General features: G+C 45.1%; 1 protein-coding gene across 1 annotated transcript in view; it reads right to left on the bottom strand.

Moving 5' to 3' along the window:
- Nucleotides 1–410, bottom strand: part of ITPKB (inositol-trisphosphate 3-kinase B) — a 116,887-nt gene extending 116,477 nt beyond the window's left edge. Inside the window, exon 1 of the mRNA XM_004699969.2 lies at nucleotides 187–410. The gene's annotated coding sequence lies outside the window, so the exon portion shown is untranslated. The remainder of the gene's footprint in view (nucleotides 1–186) is intronic.
- Nucleotides 411–5,593: the final 5,183 nt, after the last annotated feature.

Here is a 5,593-nt window from a genome sequence, read left to right as displayed (position 1 = left end):
GGGCGGTCAGCCCGGAAGGCGGGTGCGCGAAACGCCGAAAACGCGCCGCCCCCGGCCCCCACCCATCTCCCCCCCAATAAAAGCCCCTTTCTCGTCTTCCCAACCCACCTCTGGGGGCCTGGTCCGAACCCGGAACGGCCAGCCGAGCCGCCGAGCAGCGAGTGAAGGAGAGCCATGAAAACTTACCTGCAGTTGCTGAGCTCCCGGGTCCTGGCAGACTCTCTTAGCCAAGGGGCGCGCGACTTTGCTGGGACGAGTGGCTCTGAGAGTACAATGCTCCAGAGACGATCTCCTCGCCAGAGGATGACACAAACAAACCAGCCAAAAAGTGGGAGTGCAAACGAGGCCACACGCTCCGGTGCGAAGGGGCCGGGCGCTGGCGACGCCTCGCCGGCCTGCACGCCCTCCTCGGCGGCGGAGCCTCTCTCGCTGTCAGCGTCTGCTCCGGCCACTTCAGTGTTTGTTCAATGTGCGACTAAAAAAAATGAGGGGGAGCCTCGGGTGGAGGAGGGCGAAAGGTGTCCTTCGTGGGGCACGGGGTAGGCGGGGAGGCAAGCAGGAAGGAAGTTGTGAGCTTGTCTGGGGTTAAACTCAGCGGAACAAGTTTTTCTTTTCTTTTTTTTCTATTGCTTGGCAGAACCGGGAGGGAAACGCTTTAAAAAAAAAGTTTCCATTGTTAGCTAACACACACACCAAAAAAGACTTTTAACTTCTGCGGGTTCAAGATAGACGATCCGTTTTCCACCCCTCGATCGAGGTCTTGCTTATATATCTAGCTTTGTGAAACTGTTAGAAAGATTTTTTAATAAAGTTTGGAGTTTGCGTTTTAAACAGCCAATCGAGACTTTTCTTTTTTTAGCATTTAAACTGGGTGAAAATACTGTATGAAATGGGTTTTGTGCTCTTAAACACAAACATGTTAAAGCAACGAAGGTACATACGGGTACCTCTGCCGAGTTGCAAATGTGAAGTGCATCCACAAAGTATTTCGGAAGATGGGTTGGGCTTTGAGTTGTAGATGATTTTGCAGTGTAATTGCTAGGTGTATAAACACGTATTGACATGCTGCACATTTATAACCAATACATCCAGCGAAAGGGACTTTCATTTGCACCTCCTCAAAAATATTTTAAGAAAAGGCATAGTACTGGAACTAAGGCAGTGTGAGCTTTGTGTGAAACCTGAATACTCCACTCCTGTCGACTGAGTCATTTTCAGGAGGCTTCCTTCCCCACCATCTGCAAAACAACAGGGACCGATCATCACCCAACATGATGGAGCAGGAGATCCTGCACCATTTAAGCGGTGGAGCTGCCAGTGTGGTTTTGCATAATTCCCTAAATCTTAAACTACGATGATTGAGGAGAGGGAAAATACACCTTGAGGTGTATTTTCAAAATTCAAAATCTAAAACCTAAAGTGGTCCTTATGACTAGGCCAAGTCAGCTAAAAATCAGGCGGAAATTTTGACTTGCTTGCAGTAAACCTATCTCTGGCTTGTTTATGTAACAACATTGTTAAAGGTGCCCAGAGCAACTCATTGCTCGATTAGAAAGAGTCATTAAATCTGAAACCAAGAGATCTTCTAACCAAAAATTCCTGGGAATGAGACTCTGTTTCATTTCTATTTTTAAAACTGTATGCCATGGAAGAATTGAGACACATTCCCCACTCCAGATCCAATTGAATAAATAAAACCAGGCCAGATAGTCTTCAGGTATTTTGAGGCATTCCTAAAGCAGAGAAGCCAGCCTTATTAATTCAGTCTCTGATGGGGCCAATGGTAAAGCAAAACAGCTGTGAACTCAAACCTACTCAGAAGCACCTGGGAAGACAGTCCTGGCCATCGGCTTCCAAAAGGCCACAGCTTCAAAAATCCTATGGAGCCATTCTGCTCTGCTCATCTGGGTCACCATGAGTTGGAATGACCTTGACAGCCTTTAACAACAGGAGTGGCAAGAAAGGGGAGTTGCCAGTTCCTAGCATTTGTTTATTATTAGGGAACACTCTTCCAGGAGATGCCAGCATCTATGTCCGATGCCATGGCAGCAGCAAACAGAGAACCTACCAATGTACACTTTGAGCAGAACTACTTCCTGGTCCTTTGGAAAGCCCACCGTCACTGTCCCATGAGACATCCTCAGCCTTTCTCTAAGATCCAGAGACTGAGACTTCCTAGATGTGCAGGCAGTCTTGAGAATCCCCCGTCAGGAGGTTTGTAGAAGGGATTTCGGCCTTGGCTAAAAGAAGGACTAGATGATAATTTTTACCAATCTAAAATTATAGCAATGCCACCAAACCAGCAGGCGATCTGGTGTCAATTTCAGACTTGAGAGGATTAAGAGTGAAGGGGTGGAGTCTAGTCCATAAATGGGGTCACAGACAATGAGGCCTCTGTGTGGGCATGGCCTTCTGCTGAGGGTTCTGGGAACTCCTGTATTTTCCCTACTTGGAGGCAGGAGACACACACTCTCTCTCTCTCTGCTCACTCCCTGAGAGACTATCAACTGACAAGACCCACAGCACTATGCTGATAGACCCGGTGCCCTGGAACTGGAGGAGCCATGTGGAGACCCCTGCCAACGCTGAGATGCTTCTACCGCCACTGGAGCCACAAGACTTTGCACCCACTGGCCTGTGATCTTCCTGCATTCGGTGTCTCTGCATGTGTTTCATGAGTCTCAAGAGGATTTTATAGATTGGTATCAAACATATGAACTAATATCGAGCTTATGGACTTGATCTGGACTGGGCTGGGATGTTTTCTCAATATTTAACTGCTCTTGTATATAAAGCTCTTTCTTATACACACATAAGTGTCTCTGGATTTGTTTCCCTAGTCATCTCAGACTAACACGGAAGGGATTTCTGTCTTGGGCTGAAAGTAGGACTAGATGATAATTTTTACCAATCGAAAATTATAGCAGTGCCACTAAACAGCAGGAGTTAGCAAAAAAAAAGGCGGGGGGACAAAACTCACACCCAGCAGCTGTCATGGTCTGCTTGCATCCAGAAGCAGAATCCAGTTGGCTTCTATGGTCTTAAATGAACTATTAACAATTATAAAATACCTTTTATTTGCCATAGGAACCTTGATGATGTAACAGATTAACCCTTGGACTACTAATCTAAAGGCCAACTGCTCCAACCCGCCAGTAACTCAGCAGGAGAAAGATGAGGCTTCCGGAAACACTGACAGCTGTGAAAACTCTGTGGAGTCGTCCTACTCTCTCTTGGAGGGTCATTATGATGTGGAATCAACACAGTAGCAGTATGTTTGAGGCTTGGATTTTTGATGGTGGTGGTGATGGTGTTATTTTCCAAGTAGAGCTTTAAGTACATTATTAACATTCCTGCATTTTTATCTTCATTACACACCTTTAAAAAATTCGGTGCCATCAATTGATGCCACCTCATAGCAACCCTGTAGGACAGGGTAGAACTGCTCTGGTGGGTTTGCAAGACTTTAACACTTTACAGGAGTAGAAAGCCTCATCTTTCTCCCTCTGAGCAGATGGTGGTTTCAAATTGCTGACCTTGCAGTCACCAGCTCAACACATAACCACTACCCCACCAGGGCTCCTCCACTTATAGAAGAAGAAATGAAGGCACAGGGATGTGAGCAGTTTGTAACAAACACATCCTACTGCTTGTAAGTGCAGTCTGAGTCCAGAATTCATGTTTCCCACTACAGTTCTATACCATAGCTATAAAACTAAGGCTCAACTTCATAAAGGACATTTATGAAAAATCTGCAATGTCATACTTAATGGTGAAAGAATGAATATTTTTCCCTCAAGACCAGGAACAATTATGACTTCTCACCACTTCTATTCAGCTACTCTGTTCTACTTTATTGGAAGTTCCAGCCTGTGCGATCAGCTTAAGAAGGCATTCACACTCAGATTGGGAAGGAAGAAACGCAGCTTTGTTTGTAAAAACAAACTACAAAACTACCCTTTATGCAGAAAACTATATGAAGTCTTTGAGAAAACCTTCCAAAACTGGTACATGAATTTAGCAGGTTTGTGGGATTTGAGATCAATATAGCAAAAACAATTGCATTCATATAAACTAGCAATAGCAGAAATCAAAATTAAAGTCATTGCCACTTATAATAACAAAAAAAATGTACTTAGGAATTAATCTGACAAAAGATGTCTCTCTTAGTGAAAGCAATTTTTTAAAACTCTTAAAAAAGCTTAGGTGACTTAAGTAAATGGAAGAATATACCATGTTTATGATTTGATGTGCTAAGATGCCAATTTTCCCCAAATTGATCTATGAATGTGATGTAATCACCATGGTAATCCCAGAATTTGGATTTAGAAATTGATAAGTGAATTCTAAACTTCATGAGGAAATGTAAAGGACCTAAAACAGCCCAAATAACTTTGAAAAAGAATGGAGTAAAATAACTGATTTTGAGGTTTATTGTAAAAATTATAAAGCTGCAATAATCAAAACAATGTGGTATTGGCATAAATTTAGGCAAACAGAGTAAAGAATGCAGAAATAAATCCACACAGATGAAGGGGCTTCAGGGATACACGTGGTGGACAGCTAAAAAGGAGATGGGGAAAGGAAAAAAAATAATAATAATAATTGAAAAAAAGAAATGGGTAGCAGGGGCACAGGGCACTAACTCACCCAAGGGGAGGGTATTGTTTGTATCTCCACAGGGAAAGAGGGACAAGACTTCAACCCAGTGCTCCAAGATGTGAATGCAGCATGCCGGCATGGAGTGGGGAACCAGTGCAGAGGTCTGGGGGGCTGGCCCCAGTCCCAAATACTGAGTGGACACCTGCCCCTCCCCCCAGAAGAATTTGTCTCAAAAGACAGCATTGAGTCTGCAGCTCAGGGAGAGGGACATGTCTGAACGGAGCACAGGGGAGCTGATGGGGGGGTGGGGGTGGGGAGTTGTGGAGCACATCCTGGCCTTGAGGACTATGATCCCAATTGGATCGGCCACTCCACAGAGAGGACCACATGGCCAGCCCAGCTATGAGGCATGACAGCCCTCAATAACCCGTGGCCCTGCAGGGGACAACACAGGAGACGCAGTGTGGGAATTGCAACCAATTTGATCCCGCCACAAGATGGAGCAGCGGGAGAGTGGAGCGGAGAGGTCCCCAGGGAATGCTGAGGGTGGACTTTGGGGCTAGGGCGTGGTGCCCCAACAGACTGGACTGGAGGACACTCCTAAAGGCCAACAAATGATCCTTGAACTAACTACAGGCTTTTCTTTCTTGTTGTGTTTTGTTTTGGTTTTTGTCATTGGTTTGTTGTTGTTGTTATTTTGTTGTATGTTGTTGCTTGGTTTTGCTCTGTCTTGTTTTTGTGCATGTTATTATCTCTGCAGGTCTGTCTAAATAAGATAGGCTGTATGAACAATCCAGAGGATAAAACAATTTGACCTAAAGTTCCGGGGGATCATGGGAGAGAGGGAGGTGGGGGGAAAGGAAGTGGTGTTAACAAACCCAGGGACAAGGAAACAACAAGTGATCCAAATTGGTGGTGAGGTGGGTGTGGGAGGCTTGGTAGGGCATAATCAAGGGTAATGTAACAAAGAGGAACTGCTGAAACCCTGGTG

This window comes from Echinops telfairi, unplaced genomic scaffold (genome assembly GCF_000313985.2).
Source record: "Echinops telfairi isolate 266 unplaced genomic scaffold, ASM31398v2 ScPeMD7_7424;HRSCAF=8462, whole genome shotgun sequence".
In the NCBI taxonomy this organism is placed as follows: domain Eukaryota; kingdom Metazoa; phylum Chordata; class Mammalia; order Afrosoricida; family Tenrecidae; genus Echinops; species Echinops telfairi.
The sequence above is the reverse complement of the archived record's forward strand: the minus strand, read 5'-3'. Positions and strand labels throughout refer to the sequence as shown.